Here is a 25,063-nt window from a genome sequence, read left to right on the forward strand (position 1 = left end):
CTAAAGGGAATGTCAGTCGTGGGCCACAAAGTTCTACCTAATCTCCCATATGGATGGGTACATGGATGTTTAAGGGAAAAGAAAGCAGCAGAAGAGTGTTCACAAACTGCTGAGAATATTCTCCTTCCTTCCCCTTGCTTCACTATCAGTACTCGGACCAAGAACTGGATGGGGAATAGAGTAAGCTAAGTGCTGACACTGAGAGGATGGAAGGGATATTGGTAGATCTGGGAGAACAACTCGTATACCTCAAAGACTGTGTGACTCAGTTTGCCAAATGAGATGGTAATTTGGAGGGAGTGACAGGGAAAGAAAGTTTCAGAAAATTATAAATTGTGCTTGATCATCCAATGAAAAGCAGCTATTTTTCTCAGGCGGTATGCTTTCCACAGCAACTACGAGAGATAATATCTTTGTTACTACTACACATCAGAAAGCTGATTTTCATATTAACTTAGAGACAAGGTAGTATAGAGAGCTGTGACCCACACATTAAAAGCACAGTGCTCTTCAGTGTGTATGGCTAGCTGTTTGAGAGGGGGTGGAGTGCAGTGTGTTGTTTCTGAAAAATGCAAAAATGTCAATGGCTTGGAAGCTGCATGCCAGTAAGACCGTATCTATCTCCTCATGAAAATGCAGCCGTAGAGGATATCCAGCTAGCTTTCTTGGCATATGGACCATATGCTGGCAAGTCTTTCTGCAGGAAGGATTTCAACTTTGGAACTCTCTCCAGTCCTTGTTATGAAATGTGTTCACCTATAAAACCTGCTGCAAATCCCATTTATTTGTAGGCAGAATTAGCAGGGGTGGGTGAAGTTTTAGATAGCGATGTGACATTTTGTTTTCAGGACTGGATTAGCAGTTTGGAGGGGTTTGGAAGTGCCACCTTAAGAAGGTGATTTTTGAGCATAGGCTGACCTATGTGACAGACTGCTAAGCATTTTCAAATGCTGCTTTTTCACTAGTTTTGTTGTTTTTTTAAATCATACAGTAGAGTGCTTGGGATCTTGCGTGAATCTTTTATTTATTTCATATTTGATCATAGAAATTGATCTATATAAAATGCCACAGCATTACAATAGTCATTTCTTTTTTGCACAAAACAACAAAATTTTCTTCCTATCTTCTCAGCAGTATCTATACAGTGTAATGCAAAAGATATTTTACTTGGATCATAATATTTTGATTCTGTTTTATGTAACAATTTTAGATGAAAATTTAAGCACATCCTCACAGTTTTGTATAGTTAACATCTTTTGTGTGGAAGGGTTATATGACAACTTTTATCTTACAGTTTGGGTTTAAGCATTATAGTACTTGGGAAAAGAATGGGAAAAAATATTTGTACATGCATGGAATGTTAAAGATGTTTAGCAGTATGAACATTGCCTGTAATACACTCACTCAAACTCAAGTGTTGTAAAATTCTGCCTATAGAACAACAAAATTTATATCAACTTTCCATAATGATGGTGTTAGAGTGGTACTAAGGAGAAAAGAAATCTTAATATGCTTTGTTTGCAGTATTCTCAGGAAGCAATTAATGCTAATAGTCATGCAGGCTGAAAGTTGGAACATTATAAATTCCATCCTGGGCTCCAGATTGCAGAGGCAAATTTTGAATTGATTTTTTTACTTTTTAAAGTGATATTTCTTGAAACTGAAATATCCAAAGTAATTGGTTTAAATACAATCAATATGATCAATATAATCAGGACAAATTTATGCTCTTCACTTGGAAATAGCTGTTGATAAACAAGTGAGAAGCTTCCTGGGAAAAAGCAGAAGTATTTTTGTGGAGTTTTGTACTGGATTTTTTACCTTTGCTTGGAACACGATTTCTAGTGACAACAGTAGTCCATCACATATTTGTAAATAGTGTGTGTACAGCTCCATTACAACACACTTTCCTTCAATACTCAGATGTATTATTTAGAGTTTGTCATGGCCTTACATCTATCCAGTGACGGTATGCTGAGCTAAGCAGTCTTCGTCACTGCAATGATGTGACTTTCATATCTAAAACCAAGTTGCTGGAAGGTACTTACTTTTGGAGCAGGAGTGAGTTGATGAGTACCAGCCACAGTGCTAAAACACTATGATCATAAAATACAATGTCAGTAGCAGTTGCCAAGTGACACAGATTCCTTTGTTATGCAGATACTGGCCTAAATAATTTACAATGCCTCTTTACTGCTTTTTTTTACCTTAAAAGAGATGATCTTACTAACAGTGACATGCCAAGGGCTAAGGACTTGTATCTGAATTGTAAGCTCCAGTGTCTTGTAATGATGGTACTGAGTTAGGTTTAAACTACCTCGGGATATGGTAATAGATCTAGCATTTGGTGTAGCTCCCGGTTCCTTCTCAACTATGCAGAGAAGCATTAGTCAAACAAGGGGGAGGTCTGGAAGTGATTTTTGTACCCCTTTAACAAACATTTGGAAGCAAGCCTGCCGTATGAAAATCTCTGATGATGACGATATCCTTTCATGAGGATAAAATTATTAGCAAAGACAAAAGAAGTGTGCAGTTTGGAAGATTAAGCAGTAAGGAGGGAAAACAAAAACCTTTTAGAAAGTCTCAGTTTTGCCTATATGCTTTAGGCGAGGACATTTGCTGCCCTACAGCCTCAGAAGTCAAGTACTTGTATTTTTTTCTGCAAATTATCAGTCATTCTACATTCCCTTGTGCCAAGTTGTTATTTTCTGCAATTGCCTTCAACCCATCAAAAAATCTTATTGTTAAAGCTGCACGAGAAGATCAAATTGCATTTAAAAGGTGAAGAATAGCAACACTCTTTGGCAAGATGAAATGATTTTTAAGCCAAAAGGTGAGATCATGCCTGCATGAGTTTGCAACGGAGAGATTAGTTTTAAAGCTCTAAAAAGGGATTTCAGAAATTTCTCTTGTAAGTGCTACAAAAACTGCATTTAAGACTTATTTTACATCTTCATTACATCACTTGGACACTTAAAGGAAGGCTAGACAAAATTCTGAGAAGCTGATTGCACTTCCAGTGAATAACAGCAGGAATCAGTCCAAGAACAAACATCTAAATCATGATGTTGCAGCAAGCCTTTGGCACAGGGAGATATTTTGGTGTCCGAAGTGTGTGCACACACACACACTGGGAGCTCTGGCACATTCCCCTCTTCCCTATCCTTATTTGTCCCACCACACAGAGGCGCACACACACAGACAGCTACTGCCCGTGCCCCTACCAGTCCCAACCCACATGCCCTCGCAGTTGCTGTGGCTCCTTCTCCCTCACTTTTCTTGAGCTCTGGAGGTATGAAAGGACAGTCAACCCTGTGGGAGACTCTTCTTCATGGTAGGTGTATGGCTGGGACCACAAGCCCCTGTGGATGGACAAGTAAATGGGGAGGAGGAGTCACGACACTGACTATTCACATATGTGCAGATTGGGAGTGCTTGTGATCTATATATGCTGCCTTTCTCCCCAAGCTCTTATTCACATCATACAGCTGTGGTGAGAACCTCCCATGTGGCTCCCAAACCCACACATAGTACTACATTTTGTAGAACCTTAGTTTCAAGAATTATTCCACTATTTTAGAGAGCATAATGCACATGAGCAACTTGGAGCTAAGACAATGCAAACCCATCTCCAGCATGTATATTACTTTCCAGTTTAACAGCAGTTTTGCAAAGGCAAATCCATAGTGACATCTCCGTATTTGTCTCAGATGTCTCCGCCACGTATCAAGTCCTTGTGTCTTACATACTTCTACACAACATGGAAAACATAGATTTTAAACTCATGAACTCACCATGATGACCTCGTGTTGATGACATTCAACAAGTCACTTTCCCACATTGTCACTTTCTGGAATGACACTGATCTCTTTTGTGAGGTGATTTGAGATCTATGAATTAATATTATGCACGTGAGCTGACTCATCAATCTTAGCAGCAGTATGGGAACTGTTGTAGGCAAGGCAAGAGGGGCTTTGCCCAAGAATGAAATCTTCTGAAGAACTTTTCCATCTTTCTCCTTAGTGAATTGCTTTTTTAATTGTGTAAACAAAGCTTTAGTCATATTTTTATATGTTCTTACACCAGAAATATTTCAAAGAATCTGTGCACCAAATAAAAAAAAGAGAAGATGTCACTGTGGATGTGGGTGGGGTTGCTGTGGGCAAGCCAGGCCATGGAGAAGGCCCTGGCCTTGGCTCTCCACCTGTGCCTGGTGACAGGATGACTTGCGAGGGTTCCCCCAGACCTGGGGGAAAGACTGTAAGTTTGCTGGCATATACCAGCCTTGACTTGGGGGTGGGGGGAACACAAAACAAACAAAAACTTTTTTCAGAAAAAATCATTTCAAGATAATACAACTTGATACTTAAGTACTTTTTTTCCATTTTCTTGAGAAAAAAATTGAAGGTTGTTAATTTTTGCAAACTGTGTCATTTGGATTTATTATCATTATTCACACTTAGAATTAACAACATATATAGGTACTCTTAAGTAGGCACTAGTGTATGAGTTATGGAAATAAAGTGTGCCTGCAGAGAAGAGCTGAAAATTCATGTTACTAAATTTTACTTTTCAGTTTTTGTTCTATCCAGAAAACTCAAAATATACCTTTTACAACTACATTTTTGCTATTTTCAAGTTGTCAAAAAACCCAAAAAGCTGAAAAAGGTCTTTATCCACTTCAATGGAAATATTATGAAAATCAAATTGCTTCTGTCTTGGCATTCTTTCTAATAACAATGTAAATTGATTCATCTTTATGGTGAAAGTATTATTCCTGAAGAGTTTCATCTAGTATGGTCAGGAAGAAAAAAGTAAAAAGTGAGACCTAAGATTCAATATTTTTTGCATAAAAAGCAAGAAGTAATAGTGATGAAACTGTGTTGGTTGGAAAATATGAAAAGAAATGAGAATATTTTTCACTAGAAAATGTTTATTTCAGCAATGATGAAGCATTCTGAGAAACTGATATCCACAATCAGTGAGAAAAAATAAGCATTGAAGCTTCAGCTGGTCTGATTAAGGGAACTCAACACACAACACAGAGAATTATCTGTACTGCTGATCATTTTTCCCTTTTGCTCAGATATATAAGGTAGTTTAGCTGAGTACTATGCAAGGAAATATGTCTTCTTCTAAAAAAGGAAACTTCCAAATCTTTATTTTTATTTAATAATGCAGGTAGGTAGAGCACTACACAGACCAGAAAGTTGGTGGGTACTTTCAAAAGCTCTTGGTATATTGATCACCACTATTTTGAGAGGACAACACGTTGTTGTGCAGTAATACCCAACAATCATCTCCAGTACTTTTGAAAATCTAAGGTGATGGCAATTATAGTAATGTCCTGGATTGTCTTTATTTTGTAGTTGTATGATATAGTAAAGACAAACCTTGTGGGTACAGATAATACCCTTTATATTATTAGTTTATATAACTGTAAAAAAAAAAAAAAAAGCCTCAGCCTGTACAGAAGTAACAGTCTTCAAGAAAAGTAGATTAGGAGTAAGAACTGATTGACAAATATTTTTTCAGACATAGTCTTAATAATAAACAGTAGGAATTAAAGTTTTTCAAGTAATTTTTCAGAAATTCAAGGAATTTCTCATCATTCTTTAGAACTGACCTGCCCCCTTCACAATTTATGATGAATTTACACTTATTAATTTACAGAGAATTCCGTATGTCATCTTCTTTTACCAACCACCTATAATGTGAGTATTAGTGATATAAGCCTGTTTTCTCCTCAACCACAACTGTTGCAGTTTGCATATGAAATAATATTTTTGTAAGATTACATTTTAATGGTGATTGTCAGCATTATTCCATCAGAAATGAGAATAAAGGGATAAAATATGTATTTTTTTAAAATAATACATTATATTTCATTAGATTCAAAACAAAATTAAGTTTTGCTTCAAACAATATGTGTTCTGTTCAAAATAAATATCAAAAGTTTATTTCATCTCAGTCAGTTAGTTGGATATTCAGAATATTTGGGGAGCAGGAAATGGACAGGTTTTTAAATGTTTCATTAAAAAGAAAATTACCAGATTTATTGGCAAAAAGAAATATTACAGCAAGCTAATAAATACAGCATTGTGTTTCTGCTAAATACTAAAGCCTGTATTTTATTCCTCTGGTAATTTAATATATAAAATGGAAAAAATATTGTGGTATGCTATCAGGTAGAAAATTTCAGTGGAAAATACCATTTCTGCTGAAATCAATAAGAGATTTTCCAGTGGTGAACATTTCACCTATTGAACTACAGGGACAGATTTCTCAGAGTCACTTTTCTTTCTGGACCAGAAGTCCAGTGAAACTATTTTCTTATTCAATACCTGCCTGCTTATACTTAGTTTATGCTTATTCCCTGTTCAGATTTCATTCCCAAGGGTTTATTTTGGTTTTAAGGTACACAGTCAAAAAGCATAGGTATATGTTGTGAAATCATGGCGCTTGAAACTGGCTGTGGGCCTGGTCTTCTGAATACATCGTGTACGTATACAGTTTTCAGCATGATTCAGAGTAAATAACAGCGTCAGAAAGAATGAGGACGAATCAACCACAGTGGACATAAACTAGAAATAGCTTCAGCTTATTCATTACTCTTTCCCATCACATCTCAAAACAGCTATACTTCCATTTAGCTTTGGTCAGAGCAGCATTTTTTCACATTCTTGATGGAATCTGGTTTATTACAGCACTTGACCTCTTTTCCTTCTCAGGAGATGCTTAATTCTTGATATAAGGATGGAAATGCTTAGCCACTTGGGACACACAAAATTGACTTCTATTACAAAATATGATTGATAAAATGAGAACCCTGGATAAATGGGAATTTTGAGGGGGCAGGGAGATGGGCAGGTGAAGTTTGGATATGGTAAAGCTATTAAAGGAATGTTAGCAGCTATATGCCCTAGAAAAAAATCCGACAGATTGAAATATCATATGCTGATTAATTGTGATCTTTCATGAATGTATTCAGACATGTGCTTCTGGTGCAAAATCACTACAAAATACATTTAAGCAGCATGTTATATGCCATTCTGAAAGACTTTCTAAATTACGGCTTTTTTTTTCCAGTTTCCTAAGATGGTATTTAATTATGTGAAATGTTTCCTATTTATTTACTAAAAGCTCATAACTGCAGTGGGATGGTGGGATTTGCTACTGCTCCCAATCCAGTAGTTCATTCAACTCACTGAGCACCAGATTCTGCCTGCCACTTACACAGGAGTGTGATGGATGATGGAGATGTGAGCAGAGAAAGGAGGGCCTCCCAGTCAGGACTGCTTTGTAGGAGATAGGGAGCCCAAACACAGGAAGAAAGCACTTAATTCTGCTTCCCAAACACTCAGGTCAATGGTACCTGAGGAGAGGCTAGATCACCACATATGAGCAGCAGCAGGCAAATCAAAAGCTTTGAGCAGGAGGCTGGGCAAGGTGACCACTTGAGGTCTCTTCCAACCTGAGTAATCCTACCATCCCACACTCCTCTATCTTTTTCTGGGAGGGTGCAGTTACGAACCACTTTTTTCATGAAAACACACCAAGTGCCAACAGCAACAAAGCTACAACGCACAACAATGTGGGAATAGCTCCTGCTCCTCTACAGCAGATGTGACCCTAGATATAGTTTACACTACATGTAAATCTCACTTTTTCAGTTATGGGTTGTCCAAAGGATGCCAGGTAGGTAACCAACCTTCCACATGTACAACTGGCAGCCCTACGGCTGTTTGCGTCCTGTCATTGGTTTAGATTTGGAACCACTGTAGACATCCTATTAAAATATTCCTTTCCTTTGTGAGAAAATAATACTTGCAATTTGGAGAAAAATCGAAATGTCTGCTCATTTCATTTGTGCTTGCTTGTATTTGGTGCTGTACAATTACACTGCAAGATCAATTTCACCTTTATTTTTAGTGATTTTCTGACTGGTTCCTGCACAATCTACATGTATGGGGCAGATCAAGAGAATGTTTACACCACTGTGGAACCTGTAGCAAGCTGACAACACACATACAAATTACTGACACTTCAAAAAAGTATTAGTTTGCAAAACAGACAGGGAAAAGAGAGAAAGAGCTGCTCTTAACAAGAACTTGCCCCAACACAAATATCCATGATTCAAATGAATTAAAAATGAATAATCATATTATTATAATCCATATGATCCATTATGACCTCACCCATCTTTCATGTTGTCATCTAGCTGAAGCTTGAGGGCTTCATTCTGCTGTTAGTCTTCCCCTACATGCTGCAAATATTAGTATTTATACACTAAGTCATTCAAAATATGGTGTGTCTAAGGGCTGGGTATGTAAAATACTCAGGCAAGGCAATGGTTGACACTACCTCCTATGATTAAGAGACAGGGAAGAGATGTCATTTACCATATATACACATTTAAGAGGAACTCGCTTACTGTCAACCTTCATTAAGCTTCCAATGATTTTATTAAGCTTTCCTCTCTGTAAAAAATATTTTTACTTGAAGGATTAAAGGAGCACTATCTCCTCTACCTTACATTCTTACAGCTTAAAGTTGTCCTTCTTGTCTCTTTAAGTATATTCAGCCTCTCATAAATGAGATGCATATACAATGGTCCACATTCTGATCTATCCAACATCCGTGCACAACCCAAACCAACATGGGTTTAGCACTTCTTTCAGAACTGCAGTTGGCTCACCTGTGGGTTCTGCTATATGAAACATATATCCCTGAGAGATTTGCTCCCACCAAGGAATTCAAAGGTGCTCTGGAGCCTTTGCACATAATTAGTGCATTGAAATTTGAATTTGCCAATTTTTGCAACAGGAAAACATTGCCTTTAATTGTTCCCACTATGTCTGGCTAAAGAATGATTATCTCTTTTTCTTCCTGTTGGACATTTACTTTAGCTGAAGATGGTGAAGGTGATTATTACAGCAGCTAATTGTTCAACAGAGAAAGATAGGCAATACAGCATTACAATTTACTTTTGTTCATAAACATTGTGTAAATAGTAGGAGTATCCATGCTTGGTTTACACAATAGGAGCAAGCAGAATGCTCCTTGGTCTGTGTCCCTCTGGCTCTTTCTTGATTAACCCTCTGACTGATACTAAGCAAGACTCCACCAGCTGTGAGCTGGCCAGGAGCACCACCGTCATGTTGCTCTGGTCCGCAGCCCACCTCTGTGCCAGGACCACAGCACAGACACTGCACTGGGCTGAGCAGCAAACAATATTTAGCACTCCCTGCATCTCATGAAGAGCACAGTAGAAAAAAGCTGGGAAAAATATTTCCTCAGTAGTGAAAAAAAAGAGATTACAAAGTTGGTGAAGCCAGAAGACATGTGGGGTTTGAAAGAAAAGACATAAGACAATAAGAAGAAGCCTTTGTATCCAACTGCCTATCTTGTAGCCAAGCTCAAAATTGCATGAGGAAAGAAAGGCAGTGATCTTGAGAGTTATTATTTTCAATATGATACAAAGAAAGCCACAGGTAATATTTAGAGCACATGAAATTATTCTCAGCTCTGGAGCCAGAGACTGAATCCTTAGGATGAACTGTCTGGACTTTAAAAAACCCAAACGTACAAGACAGAAACATAATTTCTTCTCTCATAAATGAAAGAAGATGTCATTGGAAATGTCCTCATTATGCTCAAAGAAAACCCTTCCCACAGTCTCTCATCCTAAATAAATTGAGTATTATTACTATTATTGCTGAGGAATTACTCAAAAAAATAAAAATCAAAACATATGCTTAAATCTGTAAGACATGTATATTGCACACTCCTGGTATCTTTATTTTTCATGAATGTTATATATGCTGTTTGTTATTTCATTTCTTCGAGTTAATTAGCTGACTAAATCTCTCCATGCTTTGGTCAGACAATATAAAATAGTAAAGTACTGGAGCTACACAAAGGGAAACAGATGAATCACTAATGCAACCTCGCTGACTGCAATATAGATGAATTTTGGCCATACACATAAAAAGTGGATATTTCAGAGAGAAGGAAAAACTTCAGTGATAGAAGTCTGCTATGAATATATATTTTTTTTCTTTCTTTCGACTGTTTCTTGAGTATTCTGTATAAAGTATTGCATATAGTAAAAAATCCAATGACCATTGATCATTTAGTTTACCCATCAAGATTTAAGTTCTCAATAACAGTAATACAAAGGAAGAAAATTTTCTAAACATATTGCATCTAAGTTCAAATTTCTCTGCAGTTTGAGTGCAGTGTATGGTTCCCCACAGCAGGGAAGTCTGGATCATAAGGAAGAACCCCAAACACAACTCCTATTAGGCAATTTGCAGGAATTCAGTGAAGAGACTGAATTTCCCAAAGTTTTAAAAGAGCATCTCACAAGTGAGAAGTGTTAATAAAGAAGCATAAAACTTTTTACAGTTGTTGGCTATCCTGCCTCCCTTGTTTAAATAATCTGAGAGATTTCAATTCCCAGTGTTGTGGGTTGTTTGAATTGTTTTGTAGTTACAGTGTAGACATCAAGAAGAGAAAATCACGATGTACTATACCAGTTAATACTTCAGTTTGGGTCAAAGTCGGAAACTTCAAAAAGTGTTTGTATGGCTTTCCACCATAAAACCCCATTATAAGGGCTCCCAGGTCACCCACATGCTTTTAAAAATCTCTTGGGTGAAATCTTAGGAAATCTGCTATTAACTTCAATGTGAACAGGATTCTACACCTTGTTTTATGGTGTCAGTTTTATCTTTTCTGTTTTCATCCATAGCTTGACTGAAAAATGTCAATATCCCCCAATTCTGACAGCTTCTTACTGACACTTCTATTGAATATAAATCTTTGTGAGTCCAAGTGCCTAAACTGCCAAATGGAGAAAAACAGGAAAAAAGCTTTTATCCAACTGGAGAAAATAGTTGGTTTTGCTCAATATCTGAAGACCACCACAGGTCAGAGGATTCTTCTTTGTTCTGCTTTATCTCATTTTACAATGATATGGTTTCAGATAGAAGATATATATTGCTTTGCCAGATGTGAAGAGAAAGAAAAGACATCTTTGGAGACAATAAGCTCATTGCATTATTTCAATAGAAATAAGAAAAACACATCTTCCCTAAGACAAAGACCTGGAACTGATACTTTACAAAGCTTATATGAAAGACCTACTTTGGGACATCTAAGTCCTCAGACTTAAAAGACCGATGATACAGTATTAGAGATAAAATTGAATCAGGACTAACCTCAACATTTCATCCAAGTTCACTCATACCTGTTTCTACTTGTGGGCCTTTTTTGGTCTCTCATAAACCTCTCAGAAATAGGTGTTGAGTGTAATGCTTTTAGAATACATCCATCTGGTACATGAAGTTGACATAGTATGGTCATAAGGAAAAATAAATAAATGGCTGGTGAAAAGGAATGATTTAACTTGAACAACTGACACCCTACCTTCCTAGAAAAACTTTTGGGATTAAAGATCAGTCTTAGGGGAAGACCTCTGTTTGCAGCAGTAGGACAGGAGTGGGTTATCTTTGTTAAAATATGTCTTCTCATCATGTTTGAGGAAAAGAGAACAAGAACAGAAGTACTTCAGAAACAAGGTAGTTGACCTTGAACTTTCTCATTATTTGTTAAGAGCTCAAGAAATGTCCGAGACTTGAGGTTGACATCTTCATTTATTCTTCCTTCAGCAGAGACAGATAAAAGCATGCACATTTATGAATATTTGGAGATGAGAATTTTATTTGTACCTTAGCTGTAGTTTTCTAAGGCGGCAAATGTGTTTATTCCCTTCGTGTTCAAAACATCTCAGACTGGCATATAATTTTCAGTAGTATAATTGATTGGATAAAGTGGTCTTCCTGTGAACTAAAAAATCAGGAAGAGACATTTTGGTCCATGAATAAACAACTCAGCAATGACAGGCCCTCTTGTTGTGTCCCAAAGTTGGAGCGACTCAGGTTCGTGGATTTCCTTTGTCAGAATTAAGGTGAAACGACACCAGGGGAGTTCAAACAACAATCAACATTTATTCAACCTAGCTAACTTTGCCCAAGTACAAGTGAACTTATCAATATGAACCTTGCAACATGTCATTAAGCCGCTGTTTGAGAAGAGGAGGGAAGTATAGAAAAATGAAATGGAAAAAGGAACATGAAACTGTGTCAGAAGGAGAGCCCTCCCGTTGAGTCACGAGGTTCAGAGCAGACCCCCTTGCTTTCTGGCCTCCTTCTCAAAGAGGAGCTCAGGGGCAGCTAGATCCACTCCTAGTCTCAGACTTGGTCAACGGTTTATGTTTAAAAGGATGAGGTGTAGGGACTGTGGAAAAGAGAGAAGGAAAAGAGGGAGAGCGAGAATGAGAAAAAGAAAGAAAGAAAGAAAGAAAGAAAGAGAGAAGAGAAGGGTTTCACCAGTCCTGGGTCCAGCATTGGTCCAGCCAGTGTAGAGATCCAGTTCCGGAGGGCGCGCACTGAGGACTCGTTCTCTCTTCTTTTATAGTGTGTTGGTTGATGATCTCAACATGCGCAGTTCCCACACCTGGGGTTCACTGGAATCAGTCAGTGAGCTTTAGGGGGGGAGTTCATTGTGGAGTTGCCTCTCTTTTCCTGCTGGCATGACTGCTTAAGATAGAAGCACAGTCCCAACTTCCGTGGGGCCTTCTTCCTCCAGGAAGGCATAAATTGTGTTCCTTCTCCTGGTCACTTAAGATAAGGAATTGGGGCTTTGGAGAAGTGCGTTCCCACCCTCCGTGGGGCCCTCTCCTCCGGCCACATTGTCCTGTTCACAAAACTCCAGCATTTTTACAAAGGCCGTTTTCTCCAGCAAAGCTCTTTAATGGATGTTTGAGACATTGAATTTGTCAGACCGTCACACCTCTTCCAGAGGATGCGGTGTGAAAGAGCCCTTTACTGGAAGGAGCAGGATTTATCAGCATTTGCAAAACAGTATGCAAGCTTCCCTACTTCAGACTGAGGTGAAGTTAACAGTTACATTCATAATTATGACAGCCTATTTTACAGGAATAGTAAAATATGGTCTGGTACTCCAACAGATCAAATGTCAGCCTTTTGTTTTAATTTCCAACAGCCAAGAAATAAAATTAATCTTTTTCAAAGTGAAGTTATGAAAGACAATTAGACATAAAACTGACTCAGAACCATTGTCTCAGAACCTGGATCAACTTAATGTCACTCTACTTGTATTTTTAGCCAGGAAAATCAGAGACTTTTTAAAAATCCACCCTAGGAATTTGTGTGCTAATAGTAGGCCCGCTTGCCATTTTATACTAACAATTACAGAGAACCAGCAATTAAACAACGTTTCTTCCAGGAACTGTAATAAAAGACAGATCCTGAGGACTTCAATGCCATATTTTCTCATGCACAGTACCCCCCATCTCTGACAACCCCAACTTTCTTAAAAATACTACTTCATGAAATACCATCTCAGAGAACACCCATCCTTAGATAGCTCACACACTCAGATGACCTGCTCAAAATCAGAAGCAGAGCGCAAGTGAGTCAGAGGCAGAGGTGATTTTGGAAAAGAGGAGAAGTTCATTGTTGGAATCAGAAGAGAGAGAGTTTTTGAGGGAATAAAGCATTAGGAAAAGGATTACTGAAGGCAGGGCACTCCTGATGTGGAAGCTCTTTTGTAAGCTTTTTTTCTTGCTTGCACATGTGTATAACCCACATGGCTGCTCTCTCCGAGTCTGTCTTTCAAATTCATGAAAACAGAAGAAAAACCTGCTTTTGTTCATGTTCACATTCTTGTTTATAGAAAGAGGTAAGTATTCAGCTGGTTTGCACATTTAGAGTCCAGAAGCAGAAATGCTTAAAAATTTGCTGCTCTCTAGCACAGAGGCTTTTCATTTAAATGTTTTTTGTTTGTTTGTTTGTTTAATTTGAGAAGGTATATAACAGAGTCTGGTAGTCTGGCAACTGTTCCATTATTTGCTGTGTGTCTGGAAGCCACAAGCATGTTTGAGGTCACAGAAGTCCTCTGTCAGTAGGAACTCTAATTCTTGTTAGTGTCACCTTGCTAGTGATGAGCATCTGAAAATATGGCACAATGTCGCAACACATACGAAAAATTTTAAATCCTGAATCTAAAGCCAAATCCCATTTCCTGCAGCAGTTTGAACTGAAATCCCAAAAAAGCAGCAACTGATACAGGTGCTGACAATAACAATAGTTGCAGGAAGCTGCTCATTAAAGATCCTGACTCAAATAAACAGACCCCACTGGGCTTCATGAAAATCACTGTCTTGTCCCTCCATTTGCTCATTAGGCTCATACTCAACTTACTTATGCTTGTCACTTTGCAAAATAGCACCTCTCTCCATGATAATGCAAATGCTGTTGATCTCATGTCTGTACCAAACACTGCTGCTTGTCTCGAAAGCAGATTTGGGAACTTGGACGAACACACTGAGAAGGGTGTGTCTGTGTACATTCTTCATGTTCCCTCCGATGGATCCAGTGCTATTGCAGAACAGGCACTTTTGAGTGCAAGGACAGCAATTTCCATTTACCTCTCCTTTGTTGATTCTTTTGGCAAGTTTCAGTGCAACAGCAAAATAATAAAAATTCTGCCTCAAAGATAACATAACAGTATATGAAGTAAAATGTGAAGTGCTTTCATTGTTTATTACTGAGGATATGAAATAACTGAGAGTAATAACAAGTTCCCTTGATTTGTATGGCAGGAACGCTGCAAAATTTGGACCCAAATTTCCTCTGTCTGTGTGAGGAAATGTGTTTGTGAGTATGGCAAAATTTGGTCTGAGACCAATTCACTGAGCTTGATCCAGAGTACACTGAAATCTGTAGAAATGGAAACAATCCTGTTGCACTCACTGAACTTTGGAGCAAGTTTTTATGATCCATATTCTCTCTTCTCTACTGTTCCTCTCCCTGCAAAATCAAAATGACTCCTGTTCCAGGACATGCTTCAAACCCCATTAAAAACTGCAGATTTAATTTGATTGAACAATTCTCAGAGCATAAAAGCATCTACCTTTGCCTGAGCCACCCTCCTAATGTAGGTACCACACTTACTACCTTGAAAAGTGCTTTGCAGAGCAACAACAGCAGATGATAATCCAGAGGCCCTGAACATCACCGAGATAAAGCTGGTGAATAACACATGAGTATTTCATGTATTCATTTACATGCTTGATGGATATCTCAATTTAGCTGTCAGATGTGATAATTCAAGCTGCAGTTCTAGCCAAAAGTCTATGTCCATTCTTTTTCTCATTATTAAACCAGAGATATAAACACATATAGAAATAAGTACTGTAGTAGATAAAACCTACAGATACAGAGAAGTAATAGTCTAGAAAATAAACTCCTTCTATAGCTTGTATGACAAGTATTTGCAGCCAATATTCAATGTGATATTCCAAATAAGTCATCTGAAATGACTTTATATGCTCTGTACTTCCTGTACTTTAAAAGTACAATTCATATTGTACTAAAATGTTTAATTTAATGCACATGTTCATTGATCTGTTGCTGAATGGTAACTGAATAAAATACAAAATCGGGATTTTTCTTTTGTCAGTGTTCTCAGATACATTTCAATATGCTTTTTTTTGGCCTTCATATGCTTAATTGGTTTCATGTATGGATGTTTACATATATACATAATCTAATTTACAATTTAAAAATCAACTTCACCTTACATATTAAAATGTCTAAAAAGAAATAATTAAATAAAATGAGAGTCACAGGTAACTTGTAACTCCAGCACTGTCACATATCCCTACCTTAATAAGGAATTTCATGGCTGTATTTATGCCTACACACATGCAGTCATACTTACAGAGATTTGTAGGTAAGCAGACATGGGAGTTCACATCTTTCAGATTAGAAATAAATACAGTTTCTTAAAATTAAGCCCTATACCTATCACCTATCACCATGCAGATTTCTCTGCAGTCTTGAGGTACAGCTACAGCAATCCAAAGTTCCTGTTCTTCCTAATTAGTGCTGACATTTTAGTGTTTGATCTTAGTCTAGGTTAATTATATTTTTGTCTTTGTCTAGTCAAAATTTTTTTTTAAATACAAATCCTGTTTTTCTGTCTAGTCTTTTCTGTTTACTCCCCCACATACCTTTTCTGCTAGCCTTTTGCAGGTAAATGAGTTACAAATGCACAGAATGCTTTGCACTTCAGAAAAAGGAGAGAAAAAGAAACACCCCACTGTTTTGTTCTTGCAAGCCACCTTAATAGATTTACTGAGAAGGACAAGGCAGTCCATCTTGAAGGCTATAATGCTATTTCACTTTGACATCTCTTCTAAGGTAATGGTATCTATCATTAACAATGTCATTAGTGACCACTTTCAGTCCATTGTTCTCAGTGTCTAAGCTGGCTATAAAGATCTCATTTTAGACACTTAGCTCTGTGCATATGCCCTTTCATGACATGGTACTCTGCGAAAAAATGTTTTATGACTGGTCATACTATAATCATACATTTTCATTTAAAAATACAGCATGTGGGATTTGAAATGAGAGGGCAAGCTAAAAAATGACAATTTTTTTGACCATTCAGTGCTATAATACTCAGCATCTTCTAACTAAGCTACAGTAGCCAAGCATTAGATGTACAAAACACGAAATCAAAGGGAACAGCTGTAAAAGTATAAGCTGTTTTAAGTGAAACTCTGTCTTTATCCTTTTGTGTTAACTGTTTTTAAAAAAGTGCAAGGCATATTGACAAAAAGTGACAATCCTGGGTTAAGCACAAAGAAAGACCAAATACACAACATCCAATCTAAACTTTCACCCTCATTTTGCAGATGTTACCCTATGTGAGATCATGAGTCTTATATTACTTAATAACCTACTTCTGTCACATTATCTATGAGAATATCTCTAAGCTTTTACCAATATTAGCAAAGCTGCCTGTCCTCATAGAGGTTTAAAGTAGAATCATGAAAAACAATGCTGCTCAGCATTTTACCTCCACCTGGAAACTTTTAGATTAGCCTAATTGAAGATTCTGGAATTAAACCAATACCTCTTGATTCTTAGTGCTGTGGTTTAGCCTCGGTCCCATCCTTTCTCTCCTTGACACTGCAGAGCCAAATCCCACCCAGTGTCCTCCCTTTGAAAGCCCCAAAGGCAAGAGAGTCTTGCCGTGTGGGAGGCCTTGTGCTTGGTTGGCATTACCAAAGCGGTGGCTTTAGTTCACTGATTTCACCCGAATCAAATTCCACAGACGACGGAGGAAATTCTGCCCATCTTCTGGGTGCTGTTGCTCTTGTGAGCATATAACCCCACACTTCCCATTCATTTCATTAGCATAATGTTGTGAAATGGTTTCAAAACAGTTTGTAAGAAGTTCTTTTTTGTTTTTCCTGTCTCCTGCTGAAAGACTCTAATGTGGTCAGCTGAATTTGAAAGAGAAGATGAACGAGATAGATGATATCAGATCACTGCAAACAAATGAGGTACCTGCTGGAACACCTTACACTAAGAGAAATGGAGATAACACAGAGCCAAAATTAACATTTTGTATATTTATATTTTGTCACAGAAAGTTCGGAAGGGTAGCAAAGGCTAATTAAAAAAAAAAAAAAAAGCGTGCAAGTCAGCTTATTTTCTATAGACAGCTGGAAATTTTAGAGCATACTTAGTCAAAACAGGAATGGGACTATATATCTTTAAACTAATAAAAAAAAGACAGCAAGTTTTATGATATTTGTATGCCTGCGTAGAATAACATCCTTGATATTCTGGACTCAAGGTATTTCCATAAAACATAAAAGCCATGAGGATGAACTCCAGGCTACATCAGTATGAGTTGCTTGTAGGTTCAATAGGAGTTGATTTTAGTTTGACAAAATGAATTTAAAATGATAAAACTACATATTTACTGAGACAAATCCATATATTAATACAGGTAGTTACTTGGCCTATTAGACATTGGTAGCCCAGTAATGTTGCGATTTTGCTGTGTCTAGGCTTGTAAGTATGTCCATTCTGTGGTGGGCCTAAACTGGGGTTTATTAAAGCTTAATAGGATCTCTGCATTGGCTTCATTGTGCTTTGGACAAGGCACATTAAATATGCAATCTGAATCAGCAACAGAATTTGAACAAAGACCAAAACACTCCTCACTGGAGATAAAAATTCTGCTACACACTTGCCTGTGTGCAGTCAAAAGTTGGGCTGATCTTCTCAAGCAAATTAACCTCTCATACCTTCAATTTCGGAGTCTAGATGGTTGAAACCAGTCTGTGTGTGTATACATGAAGAAGTGGGTCTTTTGTTTCCTTGCGTTAATGTTATTGCCAAAATTTGAAACAAATAATTAATGGAAAAGGGAATATTTCAGAAATTATTCATGAAAAATAATACAAATAATCCAGGGGGTTTTTGTTATTTTTGTTACTCTTCCTTCCAAATTTTAATTCATTCTGTACCATCAGTTTGTTAATATCAGTTGCTTATATAGTAGTAGAGCACAATCCTGCGGGTGGGAGGTAAAGGAAGTAAAGAGAGGAAATTCATTATCTGCTGCAGTTTGCAGGTGCTCAGCTTAGAACCACCACTGAGTTAATTTTGATGAATAAATGGGCCAGACTGCCTTGACCAGATGGCTATCCAGACGTTTTGGGTGCATCTAGCTGTATCTTTTCTTTACAGTAAACACAGCAGAAACACAACAGTAGCTTTAAATTCTAAGTCAGTGTTTTAACAGAGCACAAATTACAACACAGAATTTTTAAACAGAGAAAAACAGAGTGAGATAAATAAAGACAAAAGCCCATGTTGAAGAAATCTCTTTCCTCCGATGTGGTTTACAAGCATGTCCCTGATACTTGGTCTTTAATTCAGCATCTTATATTGACTTCCTGGGTTGCAACAAGCTCTACGAAATCCTCTCTGGATCCCTAAGAAATATTTTCTTCTTTCTGTTACCTCTGAGGCCAGTTAATGCCTGTGCCTTCTTTTTCTCAATGGTCTCCTTGCCACTCTCCACTGTCCTTTAGGCTCTCTCTGCCTTCCTGCTTCTTCCTGCAAGTTTCGCAGGAACCTGGAGTCGTACCTGGCACCATGAGCAAACAAGAGACTTACCCAAGATCAGAGACTCCCAGGTGTTAATATGATTCTTTCAGTACGCAACTCTATGCAAAGACTAAACTTTTAAGATTTTGAAAATGAAGAGTATCACATGCTTAATTCAACGGCAATGGAATTGGAGCAGTTGTTCTTTGTTAGCTCCAACTCACACTAAAATGAAAAGAATGGTAAAATTGGAAAGACAGAAAGCACAGCTTGTTGTTCCAGATCTTTCTTGCAAACTTACTGCTGGGGAAAGACGGCCACAGGAGAAGAATCTGCTCTGCTGTTTCTAGCCGAGCACAGTCATAGCAGTGCCCGTGTGCACACACAGCAGGTCCCCGGCCTCATTTGGGCAGGACGTCTTCCAAGAGCAGGCACAAGAACAGGCTCTACAGCAGGCCTTTCATAAATGATGGGTCATGGCAACTAAAATAATAAAGTTTATTCCATCCCATTTACCAACCCTGTAAGTAGCTTATTTTCAAGAATTTCAGAGAAGACGGATGGGTGGAATATCCTGATCTTTTACCCACCAATTAAACCTAATTTCTGACAGCTGATGGTTCATTAATTAGACATTTAGGGTCTACACACTTAAAGAACCAGAAAGTAAGGCAGTCACATTAATAAGCAAAGACATGTACATGTGTGTGCAGAGCTCTGTGCCGTCATACAGACACATCAACTTAAATCTGATAGCATTTTTCTTGCTCTAGTTTTGATCCATTTGGGAGTAAGAAATAATCATAAAAGAACAGGAAATTTCTGTTTCAGCTGAATAGTTTCAAAGTTTGGATAGACTAGATAATACTGTTGACATGTTCAGTTGCTTATTCAAACTTTTTGTTGGTTATCCAAGTTTTCCCTCTGAACCAGGGCTGATTGCATACTTCAAAATGGTGTTTGCAAACATTCTACTGCATTCTGAGCAGCTGCTCCATTCATTCATGTTTTTGCTGCTTTTTATTTACTATTCATGAACATCTGGACTATTAAGATTCTGTTTGCATAAATGGTTGAAGAATTGTTGTTCCCTATATTAATACCTGTATAGCCCTCATGAAGGGTTAAGCATTCACAGAAAAACAAGATTTTTAAGCATTTGGTAGTGATTTCTTTTTTTTTGGTCTCAGTATTTTACTTTTCCAATCGGGAAGCAAAAATAACAGCACATGATTTGAATGGCAAAGCATACCTTATGAAAGGTAATAGTTAAGGAATGGTTCATGGACCTCAAATAGACTAAAATTTATTAGCATAAGCTTTTCATCAAAGACTCGCTAACAACAAATTAACTATTCTAAGAAGCAGCAGAAAAAGAGTTAAATCTCTGGATTGTTTGTTCATGGAAAATATATTTCATATTTCCATAATGATAAACTTTTGAGGTCTGCCTACTGCTAGCTAATGGTGAACTTACTTTGGTGTCTTTGAAGTATTGCTAACTTCCCCCTGGGATTTATTTGTGTTTGTTGCCAGGGTTTATATACTGATGGGTGCCAGATGACAGACTCCTCCACATTTCAGTAGGTACTTTGAGAATAAGATGTCTTTTACTACTTCCTTTTCTTTGCTACCCGACTCATCGTTCTCCAACTTGACTCTAAGCAGCTGTCACATGTTCCTCCCAGTTTTGTAAGCAATAAGGATGAACATGGGCGAGTCTAAAAGATTTGCACACTCATAACTTTCAGGTTCTTCTACCTAACGTCTTCTATTCTTTGGGGTTTTTAGAATTATCTTTCTGTACTTTTTCTTCCTTTTTTCCCTGTTGTAGAGTGAAAGTACACAACAACTAGATCTTCTATATTGCTTTTTGAAATTTGAGACATTTAAATTGAGACTGTACTTAATCTATGGAGGAAACTCCTACTATAACTATAATTAGCTACATTTTACCTACCTTTCATGAAAAAAGGTGAATAATAAAACAGTTTAAGAATAACTTGCCCATAAATCTCAGGATTCAACCTCAGCTTCCTTCAGCTGAAGCAAGTGTGTCACTAAGCTATATTCGATGTCCTTTTTCTGATAAAATAATATTAACATTTTTAATATTACTATTTAAAAAATAATATAAAACCAATCTTCTCCAGAATATACAACTGAACCAGAAAGAGACTGTTGTGGTTTAACCCCAGCCAGCAACTAAGCACCATGCAGCTGCTCACTCACTTCTCCCCCACCCAGTGGGATGGGGGAGAAAATCAGGAAAAGAAGTAAAACTCGTGGGTTGAGATAAGAATGGTTTAATAGAACAGAAAAGAAGAAACTAATAATGATAACACTAATAAAATGACAACAGCAATAATAAAAGGATTGGAATATACAAACAATGCACAGTGAAATTGCTCACCACCCACTGATCGACACCCAGCTAGTCCCCGAGCGGCGATTCCCCCCACCCCCACTCCCCCAGTTTCTATACTAGATGTGATGTCCCATGGTATGGAATATCCCGTTGGCCACTTTGGGTCAGGTGCCCTGGCTGTGTCCTGTGCCAACTTCTTGTGCCCCTCCAGCTTTCTCGCTGGCTGGGCATGAGAAGCTGAAAAATCCTTGACTTTAGACTAAACATTACTTAGCAATAACAGAAAACATCAGCGTTATCAACATTCTTCTCATACTGAACTCAAAACATAGCACTGTACCAGTAACTAGGAAGACAATTAACTCTATCCCAGCTGAAACCAGGACAGAGACAGAGAAAGAAGTGAGTGTCAGCCACCTCCCCTCCTAGAAAAGCAGTTAAATGCCTAGAATTGCAGTTAAGCCACTCCTCAGAAAGGTGGTAGCTAGACGGAAGCTTGAATCCCTAAGCCGAATTCCTCAGAACCAGCACATTCATTTCTAATGTAATGAGACACCCTAGTAAGCATGATTCAGTAACAGAAAAGGCCAGGAGATTTCTCATTTGGGGCCTGTGGCAAAATGCCTGGTCATACTAGCCATCAATGTTTACACACAGTGCTTGTAAATCCATGGAAAATGAGGCTTGTAATGTTTCTGTTAAGTTTTTCTGAAGTTAAATATTTAATAAAGTTACTGCAAGAGTCATTTCCAGCATAATACTGTGCTGAAAGTTTTGTTGTGCTGCCCAGAGGCATGGTAACCAGGTACTTTCATGTGCAGCGAGAACTTGCATATAAAATTAGACGTACAAGATTTTCTTGCATCATTGTGTGCAGTTTTTTGGCATCAGACATTTCCATTACTCCTGGGAGGGTCATATTGTCATAAGAGGCCCTCTAGCACTGTTCTGGTTAGGAATCAGAATTAAAATAATATGAAATTTAGAATTACTAAATTTCCACCGGATGAAAAAATACATAGCTCTATCTAAATATGCTTTTTATTCAGCTCCAGTTCGTTCAGCAATATGCAGCATAATTTGAAATAATTATTTTCTAATACTTTGACAAACATAATTGACATAGAAGCATGAAGCATCCAAATCTTGCAAATAATAACAACAGTAATAGCTAAAATGCTAAATAAATGCTTTGTATGTGAATATTTTTATATATTAATCTCAGTTTGGTAAACTGTAGGTTTTTTATTTAGCAAACATTCAGATTCTCAAGATCTTTTAAAACATTTATTTGACATTTCCTCTGATGGCAAACTTTAACACATTCTAGGCTAGGTTATACTTCTAGTATATCTGGTTATCGTACTTTAGAACCTACAGTGCCTTAATACATATACTTACAGCTAATGCAGACAAATTGTATTCACAAATTCAGATAAGCTTAGATCCAAATTGCCTACACTTATTACTTGGTTTTGGAAGAGGATGTGACTTAAAAAAGGGTAGGTGTTATATCACAAAAAAAAGAAGCAACAGGTGGTAGATAAAAGCTTCCAATTGTTGCTTCACATTGACAGTGCTAAGCAAAGACATCCTAATGTCAAACAGTGAGCAATGTGGTATCAAATAACATAAGTCTATATATCCTTCTATATGATTTGTCACATCACTTGCAGTATTTGACGGATGTATTGCAATTAATGCCCAGATGCGATGAAGACTACAAAAAATATGTATTTTTTTAATGCTACTGGTAAAGCACTCACTTAAGATAACAGGGCTTTCTCATATTTTCCTTTTAGACTCCTTGCACATAAATACAGTAATTTCAAAATCATACTGAATTTTTCAAATGCTTCCAGCAAGATATTTGGCCTTGTTACCCAATTAATATTAATTTGTTACTATGAAATGTGAAATAGGCCAAAGAGCTGGAAACAACCAATACTTTTATTTTCAATTAATAAGCATTAGCTTTTTTGTAATTATGATTTTTTTAATGTTATTTTTAACTATCATACCTTGGGAGATAAAGTTAAATGTTAACATTTAGCTATTCTGCTGTCTACGCAAAGCTAATGAAATTGCTAATCAAACCTGCTTCTAAACATGCATCATTAATATTTATAATGTCAGTGAATTTAGGAAGGAACTACTGTTTGGAAAAATCAGAATACCTCTAATGCACTATCATAACACAAGCAAGAGTAATAGCCTTCATAGTTCGGGGTATTATTTAGAAAGAAAAAAATATCTCTTGTGTGCATTGAACTTTCTTAGTGTATTGCTACTCCAATGCAAGGCAATGAATTCAGTAGTGGGTGTTGTGGGAAAATACAGTAATTTTGGAACAGGAAGAGGTGCACAGAGCAGCCCCTGAGGAGCAGGGACTGGGGAGGGTGTGCAGGGGATAAGTGAAGCAGCTCTGAACTGCCTGTGCAGGGTAAATGTTCCCCTCTACCTGGAGCTGGAGGCTTACAGCACCATACTGCTGGGGTAGAAGCCAATGGCCAAACTCCTATTGAACTCATTAGGAGCAGGAAAAAATCCCTTAATCTTTCTTGTCATAAGGATATTCCTCATTAAATGACCATACTCCTGGGTTTGTACTCTGGTTTTATTCAGCCTGTACTCAGGCAAATGCCTATTAGAGCCATTAAGGTCAGATCTTTGTAAGTACATCCAGCTCCTATTTAGTTTAATTTCTGAAGCACTGGTAAAAAGATGCTGCAGTTACATCTAAACGACTTACTTGGTCACTTGCATCTTTGCAACTGCATCACATTCAGTGTGATTTTTTGCAATAAGGGCTACTGGGAGAAATTGTCTCTGGTCTTTTCTGTATGAAAGTGTTTTATTTTAGTCCCTAATATTTGATGTTGCCTCATCTAACAGAAAAAGCTAAACAATGACAATAAAACAATAACCAGCCTTATTTTAAGCCTGTTTTCAATATAACTGTAATTTTTTCTCTTAAGGCCACTTGCCTCCTTGATAATTAGTTTCTGGCAATTCATTTTTGTTTGTGCACATACAAAGTAAGCACAGAGCTATAGATAGTAGAGATAGGAAGAAATGCTGAGTTGATCTAATCCAGACCTTCTCATCCTTTAATGCCTCATTATTTCCTGAATTTAATTTTCTATATATTGTTTTTATTAGAAATATACAGATAAGGGCTTAAAATTTCTATCTTCCATCAAGTCTTTCGCAGTATTTTTCCATGACCTAATCATTCACTGTCAGAAATTTTTTCCTGATGTAAGTCTAAATTATTCTTTTCTTGATTTCATTCTATCATTCCCCACTTTTCAGATAGGTGTATCCCTAAATAATTATTTTTTCTTTCTGATATTTAAATGGCACTTTTCAAATACTGTAAAAAAATTAACTTCAGTAAAAATGAAACATACTGAAGAACATGTTAATTCTACACATTTTTAAAAGAAAAATGTCACGATCTGCATCAGTTTCTTTTCAGGCAATATTGCCTTGCAAAATCAAAACTGGGTTTGCTGCTTGCTATTACCTGCAGGCTTATTAGAGCTGAGACTTCACATATGGGTGACCTGGGAATTCACTTCACTTCTTTTATTAGGTGTAGGCAAGAGTGCTTAATAGAGTACATGTGAATAATGATGCTGGAAAAAATGTGGTATTTTACTTGAATATCAACTGTTGTATC

This window comes from Harpia harpyja, chromosome 7 (genome assembly GCF_026419915.1).
Source record: "Harpia harpyja isolate bHarHar1 chromosome 7, bHarHar1 primary haplotype, whole genome shotgun sequence".
In the NCBI taxonomy this organism is placed as follows: domain Eukaryota; kingdom Metazoa; phylum Chordata; class Aves; order Accipitriformes; family Accipitridae; genus Harpia; species Harpia harpyja.